Here is a 24,657-nt window from a genome sequence, read left to right on the forward strand (position 1 = left end):
CATGCGTGCAGGCGGCGGCGGAGGGGCAGCCGCTGGGGGCGCCCGGCCCCGCCATGGCGGCCCGCGGCGGTTGCCCCGGGCCGCCATGGCGGGGCCGGGCGCCCCCGTTAAGTGTCGTGAAGCCCCAGGGAACCCGCGTCCCGCGGCCTTCCCCTGTGTGGAAACCCCTGCGGGCGGGCCTCGGGGTAGGCCGCGATGCTGCCATAACCGCCGTTGCTGGTGAACCCGGGGCTGTGGCCGAGGGCCGTGTGTTTATTCGGGTTCAGCAGCGGTGTTTCCTCGCTGGGAAGGTCGAGTGAGGGCGGTGGAAGGACCTAGAGTTAACAGCTGAGGCTCAGAGCATTCATTTCAGTCGAGAATGTTTCCTTCCTGTGCTTTATCTTGTTTCCTGCCTGCTGAAAGAATGCCACCCTCTAATACATTTGAGAGCAGGCACTGCTTCAGAAGCGGTGAATCCCTTTAAAGGTAATCCTTACACGGTTGGTTTTGTTTTGCACAGCGTTAATACGTGCGTTGGTACTTCTTGGCTTTGTAACGGACTCGCTTTTTTTTTTTTATAAGTGGTAACAAGAAGCTTTTATCTGTCCATGCCTAGCTTGAACATCAGGTTTGTTGCCAATAAGTATGTTAACTGGTTGCTACGATATGTGTCCAGAACTTAAAAAGAAAGGATGCCTGTTACCTAAAAAAAGAGTTTATTTGAATTAGGACCAAGCAAGGACCTGGTGGGTAACTGTCTGAACTTGAAAGTGGTAGAGGTTTGGTGGTTAGGATTGTATGGAAGTGAGAAATTAGGAGGAGTCTGTGCGCTTGCCTCTAGCTAATGCTGTTGAAATGGCAGCATTAGTGGATGCTTGCAGTTTATCAGAAATCAGGAAAAGCTGAGGGAAAAATAAAACCATGTTTCTGATAGTGCAGTGTATGCTGCAGCATTGTCTTGTAAATATTCAGTATTGCGGCTTGACTTCACCAAATCCCGATCTGCCTCTACTTGCCTGGAATGCACCACTCCCGTTCAGCCTTTCCTGGAGCAAGCCAGTGTCTCTTCACCCTGGAATTCAAGTGAAGAGGCTTAAATTGCCACCGTCTGATGGCTGTACAAAAAAAGGCCATGCCTGAAGATAGGAGAGGGAAGGTTTTAGAGATTGAAGGTGTCTGAAATCAGTAGGGCATGCGGATGTGAAATGGCTGAAATTAGTAGAGAATGCAACTATAAACTGAATGCTGTGAAGGACCTAGGACACATGGACTAAGGAGTGTGTGTAAAATAACAGGTTTGGCTGCCTGGAGTGGCCGGCTGCACCAAGAAAGCTGTGGAGGAGATGGGTTTCTGAGTATTGGATTCTTGAAATAAGCTGGGAGGACAGAACCAGAAACTGTATTGTGGGGGTCTTAATTCATAGCTTTCATCATGCAGTAAAGAAGTTCCTAATTTCCATGAGATGGCTCTGCCTGATAACGTAGATTACTTCCAACTTTCATTTGTGCCAATCACCTGGGCCCGCCCTAATGAAGCACTCTCCAATACATGGGCATCAATGATGCACTTTATTAATCGGAAAGCAAAAGATTTTGGCCTCATCGGCTCACAATAGTTTTATTTGTGGGACTATAGCACACTTATTTCATGCTGCTTCCCACTTGTCTTTCAACATGTTCTAGGCAAAGAGTACAATGGTTTGTTAAAGCATGTGTTTTTGTAGGGTAGGACATGTTTATGGACTGCGCCTTCTCTAAACATGGAACTTCAATGGAGAGGAAATGGATATCAGTCTCCTTCATTGAAGAAAATGATGACTCTGAGCTGTTGTTTTGCCTCTCTGTTGTAAAATTAATAGTTATCCATTCACTTTCCTCACTTCACTATCCCGAAGTCCCCTAGACTTCCAATGGGGAAAAAAGAATTAAAATCATGCGGCAAACCAGTGAGTTTACTATCCTTTCAAAAATCTTACCTAGTACAGTCTGCTTGTGAGATACTTCAAGGTACTTAAAAGTTTCACCTGGTTACATATATCTGTTTTTTGGCTTAGAGCTGCAGTTGTAGGGCCATGTTCAGCATAGACAGTAGAGCATATCCACATCCTTGGCACTTTGTTCTCTGTCCTCAAGCCTTTTTTTGAAGTTCACCCACAGAAAGAAATCTTAACAAGGACACCCTTTTTGACATCTGGTCTACTTCTACCACTTCCTTTATACTCATGCTCTCTTTCTTGCGACTATTGAGAACTTGAGTTTAAAATTGGTGATGGTATGGTCAAGTCTTTCTGATGCATTACATAAAATCTTGTCCCCAGGCAAAGCTTAAGGCTAGCTTTTTAACCTGTTTCTGTAAATCTAATCTCTTGATTACTGTTTTCCCTACCTTCTCCTTTGACATGTGCCATTATCCAATATGGTATTTTTGCTTAAAAATCTATGCACTAGAGTAGTCCTTTAGAGATGACAAGGGAACGTTATTTCTCGAGGAGTTTTGAGCTGTTTGTTTTAATGACGTCCGCAATGACAGTTTGATGTTTCAGCAACTGTTTTCTAATGCTGTTTTGTATATGCGTTTTTAAACATGTGCAATCTACAAAACTGATAGATTATTTGCGAAGAGGAATAGTGTAAAGTTATGTATTTTTGCACTGCTTTGGGAGTCAAAAAATTCTTTTTGGATGTATTACGACTCACTTATCTATGGCTCTAAACTTTCGATGTTTTATGACTTAGTATCATCCAAGAGTGAGGAATATATTTGAGATTCAAAATAATGTAATATTGAAACTTGATATTTAACCTTCAGAAATTTGAAACGATGTCTTTTGAAGGAGATGCCTCACAGAAGGAAAAAGGAAAACTTTAGAAAAATAAGATTCTCTTAAAATGAACTGATTACTTATGTAACAAGAAGTTGGTTGGTGTGGAAGTCAGATGGTTTCTAATTGCAGTACTTTTTGCAAAACAAAGTCACTGGTGAATATTCAGAACTCCTGAAGCTGGAGCTCAAGGATTAATAGGGTGAGTTGTGTGTGGACTGTCAAGTAGTTTAAAAGCTTATCTTTTGGCCAAATTCTTCTTCATCCCCTTGTTCAACAGTTAGAGACAGGCTTTATACAGATCCACTGCAAAACAAAGAGTTGGCTTAACGTAAGTTTGGTTTTACAATATTGCATAAGACATAACTGAAACAAGTAGACGTGTGAAAGAGTTGGAATATACGCTGATCTGGTAAGGAAAGTCGCCAAAACAAGTACTGGAAGTTTATGTGCTCGAGTACATAGCTGGAATGGTGATTTTGTTGTTGTTGTTGCTGTTGTTTTTTGCTTGGCGCTCTGGACAATAGGGTAAAACACAACAGCTGAGAGCTTCAGTGGCTGCCAAGAGTTAACAGGACTGTATTTGGAAAAATCACTCTCTCCCTAATGAAGAAATAACAGCGCTTCATACCAAAAAAGAGCATTGTTGTAACTACTACAACTGATGGCAAACAAAGAATCAGTTATTTGCCTGAAGCATTATGGCACATCAGCAAGAACCAAGAGTGGGTGTCTTTGTGGAGCTGATACTCAAAGCCTCAATTAGTGAGGACTTCACCCACATTGATAATAATTACTACTAATAATAACTGGTACTGTAATGTACTTTGAAAAGTACTTTACATGTTAACTAATCCTTAGGGCTATTTTGTAAAGCAGGGAGTTAACAGTCAGCAGAATCTGGGTTCTGAAAGTGGTATGATTGTGAATCCTGTAAAGTTCAGGTGCTCAGGGTTAAATACCAATGGTCTGGTTTTCATTGGCGGTGAGGTTCAGCCGCTCTTGTTTCAATTACATGGGTGTATATGCATTTACTGGGAAGATCGGGCTGAGCTCCTAACTTGGGATAACTTCAAAATCACAAGCAACTTGTGACATACTTTGCTTCAACCAATCGTCTGAAATTATGCACAACACCAGTAGCAATGAATGCTGTTTTGCTTCTTAGGTGTTTTATCGCCCAACACTTAAATTGTGGTACAGTTGTTAAAACAGAATAAAAAATACTCCATTCACAAAATTCTTAAATCTACAGGAAAGAGTTAACCTGAAACATTCTTCTCAGCTACCAGCATATCATTACTTTTTTCCCTATCCTGCCTTCTTGTTCCTACTGGTTTCTGCAAGTTGGTGTACATTATCTGTCTCAGGGTGTGCAGTGCATGGACATGAGTAGTTGGGCATGAAGGGACCTTGTACTCCAAATAAACCAGAATTGTACAAAGCGTGTAATAGAACTTGGAGCTTCTCTTAACAGAGATTGGCAACTGTTGTGCTGGCACATTTGTTGTTTGTAAAAAGCATACTTTTTACTCAGTTCTGTTTTTGTTGGATATGCTTATTATAGTACAGTACTTGCAGGACAGGCTTGTATTTGACAGTGGAAAAATGGTGACTTCAGGATTCTTTCTAATACTGTTTTGCAGATCTGGTGTTATTTTATCGTGCTTGACATATATTCCCCCCCGCCTTTTTTTTCTTCTTTTCTTTTTTTCTTGTCGAGCCTGGAAGTTTTGAGGCACTTCAACAGAAAATATAGTTACTTTCTAACCGCTTAAAATGTTAATATTGGTACTGTTGCTGTTTTTATTACCATCAGCTCCCAAATCTTTGCATTGTTTAGAAACACATTGCGACATTCGGCTGCCAGGCCTGTTGTATTGGTGAAATCCTGGCCAGTCCCAGTATCAGATGAATTTTCTGAGGATGTTGTTGCGAATGATCTCATTACCTTGCCTTTCCGTCTGTGTCACTTGTGTTACCGTAGACCTTCCACATGGCTGCCTGTCTGAAGTACGTGAAATCAAAGTTAAGTTCCGGTGGCGAAAGCAGCCAAAGTGTTTTACCTGCCGTGCAGGGGTGGGGGAAGCTTCCCGGCGGCCTCCTGCCCTGCCCGGCCCAGCCCTGCCCCCCGGTCTTCGCCGGCGCCCGGCGACTTCTGCGGGGGAGGCCCAGCGGTTCGCGTTGGTAGAACAACGCGAATAATTTCTGGCAAAAAGGCGGTACCTACGCACTTGTGAAGCTGGCCGAGAGACAAGTATTTGCCCTGATTCACTGGGGGAAGGGCGTTATTTTCCCAGCGTTTCCTGCGGGCGCAAGGCAGGCGTGAGGAGTGCCGGCACGGCGGCGGGCACGGTGCCGCCTGCCCGCGGGGCCCCTGCGGGGCCTCGTCTCCTCACTAGCGAGGAAGCTTCCTTGATGTTCCCCAGCCGCACTGCTGCATGCCCCGAAGGCCGTTTTACCCCCGGCTCGCTTGGCGATACCGGCCTCCGTAATTGTTTTTAACGACAGCGCTCGGTCCCGCTCTCACCGGTAGTGCGGAGGCGTCCGTGGGCCGCAGGCGGCTGTACCTGCCCCGCCAGCGTCTGAGGCCGCGCTGGGGGCCGGGGCGCTCCCCGCCGCGGACAGGCTGCCCGGGCGGGAGTCGTCCGCGGTCCCTCGCCCGCCGGGGGAGGCTCGGGGCGGGACGGCGCCTCAGAGCGCTCCCACGGGCGGGCTGGCCGCGAGGCAGAACTGGCTGCCGCCTCGGCCTATAGCAGCCGCAGGAAGCTGGCGGGCGCCGCCAATCGGAGGCTCGGCTCCCCCCCAGCGGCCTTGCGATTGGCCGAGGCGTCGGGCGGGGGCGGGGCCGGGGCCGGGAGGGCGGGCTGGACGCTCGGGAGCCAACGGGGAGGGGGCGGGGGGGCGGTCCCGCCTGAGTGCCGCGCGCCTGCCCCAGTGAGCGTCGGTTCCTGGTGGAGCGGCGCGTGCCAATGGGGAGGCGGGGGGGGCGGGAGGGACGAGCCGGGCCGTCGAGTTACCGGAGGGGAGAGGCGGCGTCGGGATAAAGCCGGCGGGGGATGCCGGCGGCGCGAGTCGCTCACCGGCTCCCACCAGGGTCGCTCTGAAGGGGACCGCAGCCGCGCTGAGGCGGCGACGCCCGGGGCTGTGGCGAGAGGCAGCGCTTCCACCGGCGGGATAGGTGAGGCGGCGGCGGCGGAGCTGGGACCCGGGACCCGGTCGCGGCTGAGGGCGGGGGGGAGGCGGCGGCCGCCTGCTCCAACGGAAACGGAGCGCGCGGGGGGCGGGGGGGTGCTGCGCCGCGCGCGGCCCCCGCCGCTGGCCCGGCCCCGGCCCGCGGCGCTTTGTTTACGGCGGGGCGGGGAGGGGAGGGAGGGCAGCGTGCGCCGGGCGGCCCTGCCCGCCGCCGGGGGGAGACGCGGGGCGGCGGAGGCGGGGAGGCGTCGGCGGTGCTGGCGGGCGCTTGGCGCCTCGCGGCCGCCTCCCCACCGGGCCGGGGCTCCGGCCCTCCTGCTCTGGGGAGACGGAGCCTCCCCGGGCCCCCTCCGCGGCCCGCGCCCTTGTCTCCTCCCGCCCTCCCGCTTCCGTCCCTTCCTCTGCGGCCCCGGCCCCACCCGTGCAGCGCGGCCGGCGGCGGGGTGCGTGCCCGGCCTTCCCCCCCAGCGGCCCCCCGGAGCCCCCGGGGTGGGCGTGGCGCTCGCACAGCGCCCGCGGGCTGAGCGGAAAGCAGCAGCCGCCGCCGGGCTCCTCCCGCCCCACGCCCGCGCCCGCCCGACTGGCTCCGGTCGTCCCCCGCGGCAGCGGGGCCGGGCAGCCGCCGGCCTGTGGCGCTCGGCGGCCGCCGAGGCAGCCACCCCCGCGGGGGGTGGCGGGGCCGGGCGTGCGCCAGGCCGCCCGGGAATGGCGGGACGGAGCGGGGAGGGTGGCACGGAGCCGGGCTTTGTTCCCGGCCCCGCCCCGCCGCCGGGGGGTGCCCGGGGGCTGCGCGGGCGCGGCGGAGCTCGGGCGGCAGCGGCGCTCCCGGCTGCCTCTCCCGCCCTCCGCGCAGCTGGCCACGCTCGCTCGCCCGTAAATGAAACTTACTTTGAAACCCTGAGCGTCAAAGTAAGGTCCGTGTGTGTGCGCCCTCCGCTTGGTGTGCAGCGCTCCGCTAAAGGAGCCGCTCTAAGGACCAAGTTTGGTCCTAGCAGCACCTTAAAGATTCGTTTTTACAGTCTCACGTAGGCGTTACCAATGTGGCTGTAAGTATTGTAGGGGCTGTAAGTATTGTATTGTAATCCCCCCCCCAGCTTTCATATATATACTTCCAGTATGTTGGTTATGTGATGATTTTTGTTTACTGTGATGACACTCAGCTGCTCAGTGAACAATTCAATTTGCGTCTTAACCAGAAATCACTGGTCCGGCAATCGGGATAGCTCCAGGTAAAATGTTCTAAGGAATCAGAGGGAAAACGCAAAAAAAACCCCAAACGAACAAACAAAAAAACCCCAAAATATTTTGGTGGTCACTCATACTGAATGAATTGCAAAAGCAGTTTGCTAATACAGTTTTAAGGAATAGTAAGGCAGTCTGGAGATGAGGTAGCAAGAGTGTAACCTGAACTTCCTTCAGAATTACAAATCTGAAACGTGCCTTAGGGAAGAGATAAAGTAAAGCAGAAAACAAGTTCTTCTTTAGTCTTAGGTGCACTGCACATCTCCTGAGCTCAGGCTTCATGTAGTAAGAAAGACTTAGACGGTAAGCCACCTTCATGTAAATGCAGACCAGAAAGAGTAAGTTATTTATTAAGTTACTGAGGTAGTAGGTGAAGAGATACTCACGTGAGCAGGAACAAGCAATATGGAGCATATAGAGTACTGTGATAAAGAAGGTGATTTGCTGATTGTGGGTTGAGCAAAGAGTGAAATTAACTGCAGTTACTTCAGAAGTATTTCCTCAATGTGTTGTTTCCTCAGTAGGCTGTTTCAGTCGCTTTGCTCCTGTGTTGTTACTGTCATGCTGAGGATATGCCCCAAATACTTCAGAATCTCTGTGGAAGATTGTTGAGCAAGCGCTGGGAAACCACACGCTGATTCTTATCTCGTGATGCTACTGCAGGAAGGAAACAAACCCCTCGGTAAAAATTGTGTTGCAGGTTTAGTAAGTCAAGTATTTGAAGATGAGAGTGACATTCTCTCTGTCATAAAGCTTCCTTTATCTGTGGTTTGTAGAGGCTCTTAGTTAGTGGTACTTGATGGCGGTTGTTGTCAGTAGACAACTGACTTCCCTGGGCAAATTGCTGCTGTGAATGGCTCCTTATTTATATGCCAAAATGGATTTGGTTAAAGCCTGTGCTGAGGACTTCTCTCTGGCAGTGGTTTCCTTGGAGCAGCGCGGTGGTATGTTGCTTTGGGATGTTGTAGAAAACTGTCGCTGAACTTCATTTCAAAAGAAAAGTTGTTTAATTCTTCTGTGGGGTCACTTAAGGTAAAGTTGAAATATTCAACTAATGCTGTTTCTGTTTGGCTGGCCTAAGCGAACCAAAGCATGATGATAGCTGGTTCTCATGTAATAGCATCGTACCTTTGAGGAGGGAAGTTGGAGGCTTGTAGGGCTGTAAGGCAAAAAGTAGAACTGTTCTGTTTTTCATGTTGCTGTATTAACGCTTTCCAGTGTCATCCTGCTAGGCCTCAACAGCTCCAGAGTGGTCCTTACATGTTGCTTTCACTGTGAGTGTTTGTCGCTTTAATTTGGGGGGGGGTAAAATTAATTGGTATGCTGAAAGTTTTTGCTAATACAATTGAGAACACACTGTCTGTATTTACTTTTTCTAAGAACTTAAGAAGATTATAATTACCCCCTCTCCCAGTGGGTATGCATCAAGGAAAACAACTTGGAAAACAGTGTGTTCCGCATCAGGAGTTGCCTATTTTATATCTAGTTTTGTATTTCAGGGAGTTTTATCTTGGTCATCTTGTGTAGTGATGGCTACTTCATTATTGCACAATGGACTAAATGACAATTTTTTTTTTTTTGACTGAGTTCCTTAAGAGGCATGTATGCAAACTTTACGCTTCAGTGGACTCATATAATACAGAACAAGGGTATATAATATGCTCCCTCTGGCTTAGAGAGCTGTGAGTTTTTGGCAGTTTTTGTCTATATTTAAGCCATAGCTTAACAGAAACCATAGGTGTCATGTGCAAATAATAATGTGAGAGGAAGGTGCTATGCACACACGAGTTACGTGAGTTACTGTGAGAAAGGTGAGGATAATAGTTCAGGGATTGTGACCCCGTAACTGTAGTTACTGGCCTGCGTCGCCTTACTGGTAGGAAATGCAATGTAGCTTCTCCATCAGCGGGAGGGCAGCTGGCCTAGTGCAAAGCCTAGCTGTGGTTTACTGCTTTGTATTGCTTCTGCACGCTCACACTCGAACAACTTTGAACCTTTATGACTTTTGTATCTGTAATAATCCTCCCAGGAATGACTGTGGGTTGGAGAAGTAGTGTTGCAATGTCAGAAGGTTTTAGGATTCAGCGTTATTCTTGTCCAGTCTCACTCCAAATCCCAGTGAACTCCAGTAATAGATGTTAGCCAGACTGACTCAGCTAGGGTTGCTTCTGCCTTCTTCTACTGATTAAAATAGCAGTTTTTCTTTCTAGTATTTAGCTTATTTATCCTCAGTGTTTGACAGTTAATTCTCTAAGTGTCTGTGTACTGCCATATAGCTCTGTCTCTTCTAAGACTTGTGTTGTCCTTCCTTCCTTCCCCTCCCCCAAATCTATTATAATCCCTAATTCCCTCTGACACGAACATCTCCCAGGAAGAATGACAGAATGCAAGTGTCCAATACCGTCACTGGAAGATATCCGAAAGGAATAAATCCCTTCAAGCTACTTGAACAACAGTGTCTGCTTTTGACGTGGCTTCAGTTCTGAGGGATTTTTGTGTTCATCCCTAGTTTTTCCTTGTGATTTATGTTTGCATGCAAAAATGGAAGAGGAACAAATATTTTTAAAAAAGTGAACTTCTGAGGTTGAGTTTGAGGTTCTCTGAAATGTCTAAATATTTGGTCTGATACAATGGCCTAGTGCCCAGAAGCTGTTACTGTAAGCTTTGGGGTTTTAACGGTTTGTTCTTTACGTGGGTATTCGTGCCCTTGTCAATGTGAGCAACAGAAATTGTTTCTTGCAGTTAGTGACGACAGACAAAGCTGATCTGCGTGAAGTTTACACAGATCTCTGCACAGGAGTACTTTTCTTCCGCCATTCCAGCCACTGCTTTGGCAGGTGGTCTGTACAAGTGTAAGGGAACTGTACTTTTTCAAAGCTGGGGCTGGGTTAGTCTAAAATAGGTGGCTTTTCAGCAGCTTGGGACTATTGACATGCACGCTCTAGTGGTGCTGCTGGTCACTTTGGAGTTAGTGTGGTGACCTATTTTCTTCTTTCTTCCTGTTTTCCAGAAAATGGGAGAAGACTCCTAGCTTGGATCTTTTTCCCTCCTCTTTTCTTCTTTGATTTTTAGCTGAAGTTACACGAGATGATGATCATAATAAAAACAAAACAAGCTTTGCATGTTTTGTCATCTAACTATTAGAAGACTGCTTAAGAGTTAAATAACTGGTACTTGGGAGTATTTCTAATTTTCAGGTTGTATGTTAATAGCAGTTTACGTCAGTGGCAGTTGCCAATGTTATTTTTCAGCTTAAATAGCAATTCTTCCTGTGTAATGCTTATTTCGCTTATCTTCAGCATATTTTGAGAGAGTAATAGTATAATTTTGCTAAATCGGATAAACCAGACTCTCTCTTGTTGGGGTGAGATGTTTCCTGTTCACCTGATCATCCTAAAATCCCATCATTGCCTTCTGTCATATATGAATTAGTCCTTTTAGCATGCATTGGCCAGACTGCTATGAAGTGTTCCAGAGAAGGTTCCAGTGGGACTTCATAGAGGTCTTTTAATGCTCTGGCAGAAATAACTTGCCGGTAAACCTTAGGATCTTGTTTTCTTTTCTCAGTCCTCTCAAGGTTTCTCTGTTTTGTCTTCATAAACTGGCAGCGTGTAACGAAAAATATTACTACTGAAGTATGGTATGTTAAATGGGAAGAGAAGCTGTAGGTTAAATACAGCATTGATAAGTAGGACTGTTGCCAACAGTCCTTGGGCCTACCATAGTTCAGGTCATGGTGGGAGTGATGTTAGTCATACTCGTGCAGAAAGTATTCAAGGAGCTCAAAGATACCCCTAGCAATGTGCAAATAAGCAAGGAAGAGCAGTAAGAAAAACTGGGTCCCATTTTTAGAGGCAAGAATGTGCTGAAAAGATCCTTGTGAGAGTATGGGTAAGACCTGCTCTGCAATATTCAACCCCGCTTGTTTAGACTTTCAGAGAAGGCTTACTGCTGTTGATCTTTCACTGCTTGTTTTTTGTAGTAGTCTCAAAGACAACAGTTGTGTGGGTTTTGCCAGCCCTGTGCAGTTAAGTTTATTTGTTTGGAGTGACTGAACATAATGTTGGATATGTTCATAAAATAAGAGGTGGGGAGAGTGGTGAAAACTACAAATACAGATAGTTTGTTGTACTTGGTCCAAAAGGTAAGGCTCTAGTAATTCAATGTAGGAGACTCTTAGAATAAAAGATGCGTAATTAATTAAAAGAAAAAAAGTGAGGGAACATCTGTACCATAAGGCTTGTGGATGTTATGATAAAACCAGGTCTTGGGAATTCACATTTGAAGCTGATATTGCAAAGATTGACTTTATTTCTCCAGTGACGTTGCCCAGTTTTGCAAAATGAAGGAGCATCTTCTTTTGTAAATACCATGCCCTGAAGGGGACTTGGAGTTAACAGTAGACCTGGACAAAGACTGATTCTCTTTGTAGAGAAGCTAGGATGAAAGACACCTTTAAGTGTTCCTAGGCATTTTTATCTATTTTGCATGAGAATAGTCCTTACCAACACTACTTCTGTTCTTGTGCTAAATCAGAAAGAACTGTTAGGGTTGTGTCTGTGGCAGCTGAACATTTTGACATTGACAGAGTTTTCATGATCTTAAATTGAACTAATCTAATCTGCCAGTAATGCTGATCATGTTAAAAAAGATGGCTGTAAGCAAAAATGGTAAGATTTCTACCTCTGAAGACATCATCCAAAAAAGATGTCCAAAAAGTGGAAGAATTACTGGCTTGTGTGCTGTGACTACTGACTGGCCTGTTTATTCCCTGGGGTAGGTTGATGAGTAGTAGCTGGTCCCATGATGGTTTGCAGTGACTGAGGGAGCTCCTGGATACCCCACCTCAGCTCGTAAAGAAAAAGGAGTTGGGAATGAGTGCTCTTGATCTTGGGAGGAGCAGCAGTAAGGGTAGGTCTCGCTGACACCTTCTCTCAGATACAGCAAACCTGTTTGTTTCTGTTTCTTATAGACAGAGATCATGGAGATGCTGCCTCGTTTCCTCTGTTCCTTCAGTTTAGACCTTACCTCTGCCTCTCCATTTGAACCTACTTAGTGGTAAATGTTGCATATAAAACTGAGGGTCAGAGATGTTTCTTCAGATGGAGTTGATACATATGTTTGTGTGTGTACATACATATTTACATGTATCTACCTGCAGAATTAATAGGTGAATAACTCTAGAATAGCTGGTGCAGGTGAGAAGTGGTGGATAGCAAGCGTGGGAACAGAAAGCTAGGTAGATACAAGCACAAAATGAATAGAACAAGCTTTTGGGTGAGGAATCTGAGAGCCTTTACCTACCGTTACATGCATTTCTTTAACACTTTTGTGTACTTTTGGACCTTTGCTGTGCTAGGGAAAAATGAACCTGATTTAAAGACATTTAAGAACACTCCTCTTACTGTATGTCATGATCAACCTTTGATATTATAGTCTGTTATTCAAAATCTGTAAACAAGCCATCAGGTAGGCACAGATTACACTTGTATTTTTGTGGTCGCGGAGGTAAATTGTGTGCAGCTGATTTGATCCAATTTGAAGCCTAACCTTGTATCTCCTGGGAAGATATGTAAAGAAGGTACTGCATAGTGTGTTCCATGTTATGGTGTAGTGCAAGGTGTTGTTCTCTTGAGTTGCATTTTTTTCAATTAAGAATAAATAGTCCTGTTTTCAAGTATTTCCTAGCCCCTCTCATTTTATAGTAGCTTTTATTGCATGCTCGCTTAAAACCGTATCTAGTATATAACTCTTGCATATAACTATATAGTTGAAAGGCATAAAATCTTAATGTGACTGGTTAGTGATGCAGGTGTTCCAAGTTTAAGAATTGGCATATGTTAGTGACACAAGTCCTCAAAAGACAATTTGAATTTAGCAGGTGGCTATTTGAAAACTAGTAGGCATTTGTTACGAAAAGAGTAGGATGCATAGGAGAGAGAATATCAGTAGGGCTTTTATAATGTTTTGTGCCTAGAAACAAGAGAAATATTTCAACTACTTTTTTGTTTATCTTATTGTCGTGCTGGAGAATGCAGGCTGACCTCATTTGGGCTTCTGTTAAAGTGAAACAGCAAGTTCATGTCTCAGCCGGTGTGAATACAGCCTCTGTGAACTCTTCAGGTTGAATGCTGTTTAAGAAAAGAATGGGTAGAGATGGTCTGCAAGTACAACAAAGTCCTCATTCCAATCGTTGTATTTCAAAAGCAGTTAGTACTGCTGCCCTTTTGTATAGTATTTGTATCAGATTTCCAGAAGCCAGAGAATATTGCAGTAGATTGGGATATATCAATTTAAGCATGTTTTTCTGCAACTGCTTGAGTAGATAAGAAATCTGCGAACTGTTATACTTCAACATTGTCTGGTCAGCATATTTGAAGAACTACTGGCATTTTATATATAGGACCTGAGTTTAACCTCCGTTGAAGATGCTTTGGGGGGAGGGAGTGGGGAAAGCAGCTTCCTCCTTTGTTCAAGGGAGTAAAGTGGTTTGGGGGGGGGGGGGGGAGTGTTTTGGGTTTTTTTTGTTTTTAATTTAAATCCATATAGACTTTGGTACTGTATGTGCATAAAGTTCATGTTGGTTCCTCCTAATGGTATATAATAGCTAAAGAAAAAATTTATTGCCACGTATTTTTCTCTCTCTTTGTACAGGCACAGTACACTGGTCAGTGATTTAATAGTTTTTGGCACTTTTTAAGAAAGAATGTATTTTTAGCTTTAACAGTCTGTTAAGGGAGGAAAAGTAGTACATAAGCTGTTGATTTTTCATTCAGTACTTCCAAGTGCTTGAACCCTGCTAGATGTTGATCTCCAAAAGCTTGTTGAATCAAAAAGAATTGTTGGTTTTGGTTTGAGATACTTTCAAAAGTAGGAAATTGCCAAAAGCAATTTGAAGGTGTGATACAAGCTCCCGTTCTTTGGATTTAATTATTTAGTTTCATGCTTACAGGCTGATTCTTAGTTGAGTCTGTGCTTGCAATTTATTTTGTTAAAGGGGAAAAAAGGAGTTCAGTTTCTAGAGCCATTTGGCCTTTTTTTCATTTTCCCCATTGTTGCTGTAGTGGTGGTGGTGCAGAGGTCAGAATTTGAGGCTTCTTGCCTACACTGCACTGGTGGAAGTTCTCGCTTTTCCTATTGCTGAAACTTTGTTAATGTAGATATGGTGAATGATGGTGTTTGTATCAACGGCTGGGAGAGCTTTAGTAGGAGCCACTGCAAATGCTCTAGATGCACCATTTTGTTTTATTGTTGCAGGCAGCAATGCATCTGAGGAAGAAGGTGGTTGTTGCTGTTGGTTATGGTCTGCCATTTCCCCTCCCCAGTACATATGAAATAAGAAGGAACAAGTGATGATAAATGTCTAGGTGACATAAGATTAACCAAGCCAGAGTCTTATTCATTACTTCCCTTTGAAATACTTGTTTGTAATATTTAAAAATTTGTGCTGGCACAGACTTGGTTTTAGCTTTTTCCTGTTGGAAGCAACATCCGTTTGAGGTAGTCTTAATATATGGATTGCTTACAACCTCTGATGCTAACAGAAGAGAGCTATGATTTCTTGGTCTTCTGCCGATCACTTGCAGATAGGACATTCTTATTTTGCAGTTTCTTGAAAAGCAGCACAGAAGTACTTTCTCTCAAATAGCTAGTCTCAACCTATAGTTTGTATAATAGAAAATAACTAAGGTCACTTTTTCGGGGCCCAAAATAAAATCATTGGTTCTGTACTACAGCTGAGGAAACACTCCTCTAAATCAACAATCGGAAAATAGCAAGGGTAAAGGTGGGAGACAGAGGGCATTAGCACCAAGGGAGGGTGTAACTCAGCAAGTCTTGCATCTCCCTCGTTTCTGCAGGCAGTGGGTTCCTTGGGCTGTGGCACTAGTAAAGGCAATTCTCATTAAGATGCTAATCTGAGAGACATGAAAGGTCCTATGCCTAGATGGAACTATCGACTGTGCTCTGGTAAAAACACGGTTTGAGTTTTGGCATATTTCTAATACTCTGAAATGAGATTCCAAAAGATAAAAAGTTATAATCAAAATTTTAAAGAACAGGCAGATTTTGTGGCCCTGGCCTAATGGACATGGTTTGTGATTCACGTACTTTTCGTAGTCCCTTTTCCTGCTAACTAAGGAAAGGAGAATGCAAATATACATTTTTAAATTTGAGTTATCATGGTCAAGTTATTACGCATTTGGCACCAAGCCCTCCTCTGAAGTTTATCTTGCAAGTCCTTCTCAACTACAAATGGGGATTGTATGGGAGTCTTTTTAATTGAAGTTTGTCAGTTTGTAAATGGAGGGCTATTTATAATTCTTATGAAGAGAAAGTGTTGAACCAGTATAACAAATGTAGTTCTTGGGTGCAGATGTTTGGCTATATCCCAAAGTTTTAGTATTACTGAGATATGCATCCTTTTCTTCTTTTCCCATGATTCCCCTTAGGTGATCTTGATCTGCCTCGTGAGCGTTATCTCATTTCCGCATTGGTTAGGTAGAAGCTGAGCCTACCTCAATTTCTTGCCTGTGATCTACGCTTCTTCCAGTTACCATATCTATGTTTAATGAAGTTCTCCCCCTACCCCCAAGGCCCCAAAAGGGGGGACCCCTGCTTCTTTCCTGTTCACGACTTTTGTGCTTTCCCATAGTTAATTGAGGGACAGCCACCCAGCCTCACTGGTGATGTGGATCGTGGAGTGGAGAAAAAGGCTGTGTTTCAGTAAGGAGGTGGTTGGTGAAATCAGGAAAGTACTGCATGACCACCGTGTTCTTGACAGCATTTAATAATGCTCAGTTCATCATGTAACCGTTTTTAGTTTGTGGTGTTGAATATCACTGGTATATGTTTGTTAAATTATTAATATACCTAAAACTTTTACAAGGAGCAAAAGAACCAAATTGTTACTAAAAATCTTCTGTTAAGACAAAGTGTGCCAAGCTTCAGTAAAGAAAGGGGGCAGATTTGGATATCGGCAACCTGGAAAGCTTCATTCCCCCTTTTTATTCTTATAAAATCCAGTCTCATGGGGTAGTTATCTTAGAAATGGCTTCTGTAATATTTGGGTGCTCTCAAATGCTTTCCTTCCCCCCCCCCCCCCCCCCCCCCCATTTCTGGTGCAGCCACTAATATCACTTATGTGGGGGGAAAGTGCGCAGCAAGTCTAGCTGTGCAGACTATTGCTGAAGATAAGGTTGGGAGAATGGAGGAACTGGGCAGCCCCTGAAAATATCTCAGTCCACAGGTAACATCTCCCAGTGCTGTAGTGGAAAAATACCTTAATTGGTCTGTAACAGGAAAGTCTTATATATGGTCAATATGTTGTATAATAAATCTGGGCTATAGTTATCATGGGGGTTTTTTTGGTTGGTTGGTTGGTTTTTTTTTTCCTTCTACCCCTTGCCTGAGGGGTGATTGTAAGCTGTGAGCCTCAGGCTGAAGCCTGGCTTTACCTTGCCCCATGGCCTGTATGTTTCTCTGTTGTATGGGCTCTTACTGCATCTGCCATCACTTTGGGGAGGGGACTAGGGGGACAGTGACAGAGGAGCAGAGCTCACAAGGGATAGTGTGTTATGTTAGGAGTGCTTGTCACAGCAAGTTACTTAGCCAAGCTCTATGAAACGCCGAAGGTACAGGTCAGCCACATGTCTGAGCGACCATGGTGCCGTTCTGTAAATGTTTGCCCCTAAACTGGTTTATTTGCAACTTTTTGTTGTAATTTTAAACATGATGTCTTAAAAACTAATATACTTTATCTTTGCCTTTATTCTGCCTTTGTAGAAGCAAACACATAGCATATTGAAGCCTGCATAGGGCTTATAGCATGGAAAACACTACTTTTAGCAGCTGGTTAAAACTGTTAGTATTTCTTTCTTTCTTCTGAAGTATCATCCCATTAAGTCTTTTGGGCTAGTAATTATAAAAAGGCCCTAGTTCAGTGTGTTGTACATATCTTCTTAAATGTAGTTGCTAACACTTTGATTTCTTGCAACATTAGTTTTAATCCCCTTCTCTGAAGTTTTTGGAAGTGTTCTTCTGTACCACCTCTCTTACGCTTAGCAATGGCAAAAAGTGTGCTGTATTGGAGCATCTAATTGCTGCTCAAAAGGTAAAGTTGAGTTCAGTCTTGCATGGTAGCCAACATTATAGCAGCTACTGTGAATATACTACATCAAATTGAAAGTAATTGAGATAAATTCTCTTTTACACCCCCCCCCCCCCAAAAAAAAAAAGTTCATCTAATAAAAGTTATATATGCTCTCGCTTGGACAGGTTTGAGGTTGGCTGGATTTTTAGCTGTGTTTTCTAATTCAGGATGTTAGAGGAGTTCGTTCTGATTCTTTTTTTTTTTTTAGGTATGAAAACTTAGGGGTAGCAGCAGTGTCCTTTGAATTATTATATTTTTAAACCTTATGATAGCTAACCTCTTGTACTTTGAACTTCATTATGTAGTTTCATTATGTTCTGCTTCTTAGCTTTTCATAAATCTTTCATGGGGTGAACCCCAAACACTGAGCCTCCTCCTGTGTGATACCTTTGACTTCAAATCTGATAAAGTATAGTTACATTTTAACTTCAAGTTGTAGGCTGCAGTTAGGAAATGAAGCCCAATGAACTTCCCTCCAGCAATTCGCTGTAGTTACTGTGAGCTCCGTTCACATCAGTTGGAGACTTTCGACCTCACTGCTACCTTTACTGATAACTTTTTTTTCCTGTAATCAGACTTAATCTGATCAGATTGATTCTATATGATACCTTAGGTTGTATTCAAATACAACTCTAGTTGTACTTGAAGTTCTGGGCAGCAGCTGCAATTTGAAGTTTATTATTGCTCAGTATGTACCACTAAAAAACTTGAATACCTCAGTTGAGTTTTCTTGTGCCTCCCGCCCTCTGGGCTCTTTCCAAACACTCTGCCAGCTGAACTGAAATGTCAGTATCTTGTCCTAAAGCTTGCACAGTCAAGTTAGTTTCCTTAACTTTATTTCCTTCATTAAGCAGCTGGGCTATTGGGTAGTATGTTGGGGCAGGGTGGAGACTGAATCTGGCATGGTGAAGAACGAAGATGAGTGAGAAGCACAGACTGGGTTTGTATGTGTTTCCTCTGGACACAGTGAGAAAGGAAGCCTCTAAACAGAATGGATTATGTATCTGTGAATGTATGTTTCACTTGAGAAAATGAGCTAAAATGTCAGCATATGCCAAGGTGGATTTCTGTCTGGGTATTCTTTCGATTTTATGGAGAGTAATATGGCATGGTTTTGATTTCATTAAAGTGTTGTTCACAGGGCGTGTAATTGGGGAGGAGTTAAAAGGACAGCCAACCCACTGGCTTCCAAACTGGAGTGGATATAAGGTTTTGCATGAGTTGATTTAACTACTTCTCTTTTCTAAAAAAAGGGAAAAAAGAAGAGGGGAAAAAAGTGAACAGTGCAATTTACTCATGTAGGCAGAATGAAAGGCCATACATTTCTGCTGTTTAGAAAACAGTGTTTGCCTGCCCTCGTTGTCCAAAGAGGGAAAAAGTGATGCTGATTTGATGCACTGTACTGTCAACTGCACAAACTACAGAAAGCAGTTGATGTTTTTATTAAAGAGTTGGAATTTAGCAGGTAAAATTCAGAGCTGGAATTTCATCTGTCTTTAAACACTTCCCTTTATAACTGGGCAAGTCTTTTAAAAACTTGACTTGCTTTTTCAAGGAATTGCATAGTATGTTCCCAATTTATATAAAAATATCACCTTGCTTCCTATTTGCAAAAGCTTATCTAATTTTTCTGATTGTCTCACTTAAACTTTTTCTTTTACATCTTAAAATCTTTAGGATGTGGCTTTTTACCTTTAGATTGCGCTTATTATGTGGGTCTCTCTTTTGTATTTTTGGAAACACTAATTAAGAAGTAGAACAAACCGTACATAAAAGAATTGATGATGACTGAATGGTTCACACATCCCTAAAGGAAACTAGTACATTCGTGTTGCATCAGAGCACTGATAAAGTCATTTTGGGTGTACAGGTCTTTTTATGTGCCTGCAATTTTTCAGACTATGACTTTAAAAAAAAAAAGTTCTTTTTTTCCGTGCAAACTAGGTGATCAGGAGTGGTGGATTGCCACTGCACGTTGAGACTTGAATTGTTAAAAGCAGTTAAGTGCTTGATCTGCCTCCAGGGTAAAACAAAAAATACTGAAGTGCTTTTGCTGTAGTTTGGTGGTATAGAAGAACAAAACCAAACTCTGCTGCTTAGGCAAGTTGTGACAAGCGTGCAAGTTGCATACAAACTTCTGTTGTGAAGGAATCTCCAGAAATTCTCAAGACTTTGTTAGGGGACACAGCTGAAGTATTGTTTGTTTCTTTTTCTGACCACATCCTTGTGCTAACCAAGCAGGGAAAAAAAAAATCAACAAAAATCAGAAGAGATATAAAAGGACTAATATGAAAAATTTGATTCAGAATGACTTGCATTTGAGAGCAATTGTATGATTAATAAAGTATGTTCATAATTAAAGTACAACTAAAACTCTACATAAAGAAGGGATGTACATAAAATATGCTGAGTGTGGGAAGCTAGATTTTATTTTGGCGTCAATTTTAATTTTTTTCATGGGGAAAAAATCATTAAGAATGATTAGCTTCTGAGCAGAACAGCAATTCTGAAGACACATGTAACGGATTTTTATCGTTTATGACTTTTCAATGAAAAAAAATCAGAATTCTAAAGCTTTTGGAAAATGTTGACATCTCCATTGAGTAATTGTCTAAGGTTTGACTATGATTTTTCTCATTTTCTTTTTAGCATTCTCTACTTCATTGGTCTGTACTGTGTTTGGAGACCCTTCTCCAATATTTGGCTACATACCAGCCACCTTGTAGCTGTTTACATCTTTGTCTACTCTCACATCTCTAAGCACGCATTGGACTTGAGGGAAAATGTCTTGATGGATCCATCCTGAGTGTGATATGCTAATGGCTCTCGTCGGTGGTTAACAATGGCTTCGAAGTGGTAAGACCTTTTTCACAATTCTGTCATAAATAAATTTTCACGCATCTAATTTTTAATTTCCTTTTTGCTTAGGTCTTTCTTATCCATATTGTACAGTTAACACAATTTGAACTACTACTACAGATATCAATTATCTGACTAGAAGGGTGTCCGTACTGTGTTAAATCAAATAAGAATATTTAATTTAACATGGTATAGTAGTAACTGATTGTGGCCAAAAGTGAATGTCTGAGGAAAAGGTTAAGAACAGGGCAAACAGCCCCCCATCTTCCAATCATCTGCAGCTCAGGGACTTCCTGTGCTTCCTGTACATTTAGTAATCCTCAAATTGTACATTTAGTAATTCTCTTATATGATTTCTGTATGTTGAGTAATTCTCTCAGGTTTTCTTTCACAAACTTCTGTGATGAATGCAAATCAGACTTCTTAGTGCTAAGAGTCCTCATTTACAATGTGCAGGCAGGTGTTTGAGCTCTGTCCTCTTGTGGATGAAGCCCGGTAATGCAGCTAATTAGTAAAGGCGGCCACAATTCCTTATATAGATGAAGAGCAGTAAAGAAAAGAGCATCTAAGGGTTTTATCAGTAGTAAATAGATCCGTATTGCTGTTAAGCCTAGGGCAATTATTGTGGATAAAGCACTTCTGAGCTGAAATAGATACAGATAGATCTAACTAATCCAGCATCTAAACTGTCCTTTAAAAATAATGCAATGTACTGCTTCCCTATAGTGAAGTAGTGAAACTGATCGACTGTACTTCCTTTTGGCCTTTGAGAATGGAGAGTATATTGGCGTGACAGGAGGAAAACATTGAAGTGCAGTTGTTTCTACAGTATTTACTATGTGGACTTTCTTATTCAAGACATTCTATATTAATTATATATTCTGTAATATTACTTTATAGAATGTAATAGAATATTCTATGTTCTGTTATTAACTAATGATCATTAATAATTAGAATACTATATATTTTGTAATATTTTTAGCATAGCTCTCGCTTTATTGTCCTATGTATTCTTTACAGGAGAAATATACAATAAAATAGAATTTGAATGTATCATAAGTTCTGCCATTGGATCATCTCCAGTGTATCATATCCCTGTTGTTTGCCTCTGTCACTGGCTTTCATTTCTAGTTATAGAACATGCTGACTTGCTTCACTGTCTTTTAGACTTTTATATCATAATTATTTGTGTTCTGATGTACGTATTCTTTCTCTCAAAAGGTAATAAATTCGTTGCTGCAGAAGTTTACCTTGAACATCCATATCTTTCTGTTGCTCAAGGAAGGCAAATACACATTTTAGCATTAGAGTAGGAACTCCAGATAAATCTTTTAAATGAAACACAAAAATGGAGGCAGAGGGTTTGAGGACATTAGTATCATTTTTTTTACTGTAAGTTGTTCTCTTGTGGGTGCTTATCATGCTTTGGACAACTCTAGTTTTACTCACTTAAAAAGGTTTTCATGATTATGTGTGTTTCTACATTTCTATATGTTTATATAGAAAACATGCTCCAGTGGCAAACATGCAGTGTTCAAGGTTGAAATGTGTAATTTTTCCTTATTGGAAACAAGGCTGTTTGTTCAGTGCTGATCTAGTTGTGGGAATACTTCTCGGTAACTGTTGTACTTCGAATACTTACTGCTAGATGTTTAAAAAGCAATCAAGTAGTAGGTTTAAAAAATATCTTTAGCATTGCGTCCTTAGCTTTTGTATCTATTGTCTGTTTTCAGTATTAAAAACCTATTGTGTTGTGTGTAGGCAATAAACATGGGGTTTTTTTTCACTTCAGCAAAAGGTAAAGACAAGTCATTTGTCAGGGTGTATTTTCCTGTCAGAGAATGCAGAGAGAGTCTTTATCTCAAGTGCTTTCCTTTAAAAATACTTGTGAGAAGGAAAAATAATATATAGCTGGAAAAACGTGCCAGCTGCCATTCTTTTGTGTTACTAATTTACTCCCTGGAATCAGTTCCCTCATCAGCAGACCCGGTTGCTCAGCGCTTTATCCAGTCAGGTCTCGAAAAGCTCTCATAGTGAAGACTACGTGACCTCTCTGAAAAATTGTCTGGAGCATCAGTTATGCTGAAAAGCCTATTTCTGTCTGTAAGTGCAGCTGCTACACAGTATTCAGAACAATTTAATGTACCTGTTCATACGTTACCGGTGTTTTTGCAGGTGTAGCACTTAAGTTTGGCTAAGGTTTGTTTCCAGCATAATTAAGAAAATAAAGGACCGTCAAGAGGAGAAAAGTGGCGTGGTTTTTCTTTTTTCTTTTTTTCCTCTCCTTAAATAATCATTTAGGATTAAAGCAGTACTTGATACTCGCTACCCTGCTCAGCAGTTTCATTAGCTGTGTCTATATAAATTGTAAGATGGATATTGGGGAAATAAATGGAAATATTTAAGTTCTGTTTTATTAAAAGTTTCTATTAAGATGTTTTGGTTTTTATGTAGCTCAGTGGGCTTCACTTTTAATAGGTTTTTTTGTGGGCTTTTCCCCCCCCTCCTGCTTCATTTGAACATTAGTTCTCACTCTGCTGCCTGACTAGAGCTGCGTTTCTGCTGAAGAACTTTGTAGACCATGCTTCTTGCAGTGACAAATGACTTGCAGAATGCCTCACACTTGATGCCTTGTGTTGTTCAAATAACGTGCAACATCTGAGACACATCTGCAAGAAAACAGAAGATGAAAATGCTAATAGGGACACAGAAGAGCTGCTTAATCTGCGGAGTGGGAAAACTGTGTGTGTCCAACAAGGGGGAAAAAAACCCACTGAACCTGTCCTGTAGGATTTCCCTTGCCCAGGATTCTGGGGACTTTTTGTGCTGCTTGCTGTCTAGAAGGTCAGGGGTTTTGTTTGGTTTTTTTGGTTTGTGTGTGGTTTTGTTTGTTTGTTTTTGTAGCAACATCCAACATTCATAAAATCCCTGGTTTTAACCTTTTCTTAAAGCTTTTTCTTTTTGAACTTATTTTCTGTCATGGAGAACAGCTACTTATCTTTATCATGAATGATAATTTTTAGTTTGATTAAGATTTCGTTATGACCATATATTTGTTTTAATGTAATCTACTTGTATATTGAACATCATATACAAGGCACTATCAGTGGTGTTCTTTAACACCTAAAATGAAATACATTTGGCCTTCAAAAGGGCTTGAACTGTTGTGGATTTTTTAGAAGTCTGCTTATGCATCAGGAAGAAGATGGTGGAGAAAGAAACTTGTCTGATAACTAAGTTTGATCTTGGTTAACTTTGCACGATTACAGCTCTGAAATTTATTTATATACAGCTATCTGTATGCATATATATCTTAAAATCTTATTTTTAACACTCCTTTTGGTCAGACAACTATTTTACTATTGACTGTGGAGATGATGCTGTTCTCCATGTGTAGCCAGCAACTATTTGCTTGAAAAGAATTAACTTGGAGAGGTGCTTAATTTAAAAGAAACAGCAACTTCTTTATCAAGGTGCAGAATAACTGCACAAGTTACAGTAATGACCCTGTATTACAGTTTAAATCTATGATATATAATGGAATGGAAACCAGAAGTCTTTACAGAACTAGAAAATGCCTGTCCCTTGGCCAGTAGCTAATGAAAACACTGTATGTCTCTATACAAAACAATACTTCAAAGACAGGGAGACAATGATAAGCGATTTTTCAGAGATTTGGATAAAGCACAAGCGATGTAGCTACTTCTGATACCTCCGGCATAGTTGCAGAGCTTTCCTGTGGAAACTCTGTGAGTTCCCCTCCCTTGTGCTTCTGCCCAGCGTGGCTTAACACGTCCTGCCTCGCTTGGCTCAGCACACTTTGCACCTACAGTGCACCGCTGATCGTGAAGTTCTCACCTCTGCTATCCTCCTTAGCTCCTCCTCAGTAAGTATCTCTGGCTCAGAAATGGTTTATGAAGTGCAGTGAGGCTCACTGCTGATGCAGACCATACAGTAACAACAACAGTCCCTGATCCTTTAATTTGAGGCATACCTTAAACGTTATAAGGATTCAGGCTAAAATGTACAGCAGAGTCAAGGAATGAGTAACAGTGTTGTGTGAGGAAAAGGAGCCCCCTCTCTTCATGGTCTACTTAGCTAATAGTCTTAATTTTAACCATATTTCATTGGCTCTTCTGTGTGAATGATGAAAGATAATCCTAGTGTGGACAAAATTACAGTCTTCACACCTCTATTTTCATTGTAGATGGCTTGAAACAATTGTACTATAAGCTGACCTGTGTGTATTAAAAATGTGTATGTTACGTACTCTTCCTGTTTAATGCACATTAATTTGAAAATAATAGATGGTTTTGAAAATCAGTTACTAAGAAATGGAAAGCAGTAAAGTTCATTTTGTGGCATCCTCCTTAAGGAGGAAGTAATTCAAGCCTCTGAAACTTCTTTGAA

At 42.6% G+C, this 24,657-nt stretch overlaps 1 protein-coding gene across 2 annotated transcripts in view; it reads left to right on the forward strand.

The window, feature by feature from the left end:
* Window positions 1-110: 110 nt before the first annotated feature.
* Window positions 111-24,657, forward strand: part of FRYL (FRY like transcription coactivator) — a 182,920-nt gene continuing 158,373 nt past the window's right edge. Inside the window, exons 1-2 of one of the 2 annotated variants that reach the window (XM_082315338.1) lie at window positions 111-465; window positions 20,038-20,244. The gene's annotated coding sequence lies outside the window, so the exon portion shown is untranslated. Of the gene's footprint in view, window positions 466-5,832; window positions 5,983-20,037; window positions 20,245-24,657 lie in introns of those variants that run through there. The other variant, XM_082315339.1, reaches the window with a different exon arrangement.

Source organism: Platalea leucorodia (genome assembly GCF_965183815.1).
Source record: "Platalea leucorodia genome assembly, chromosome: 6".
NCBI lineage: Eukaryota > Metazoa > Chordata > Aves > Pelecaniformes > Threskiornithidae > Platalea > Platalea leucorodia.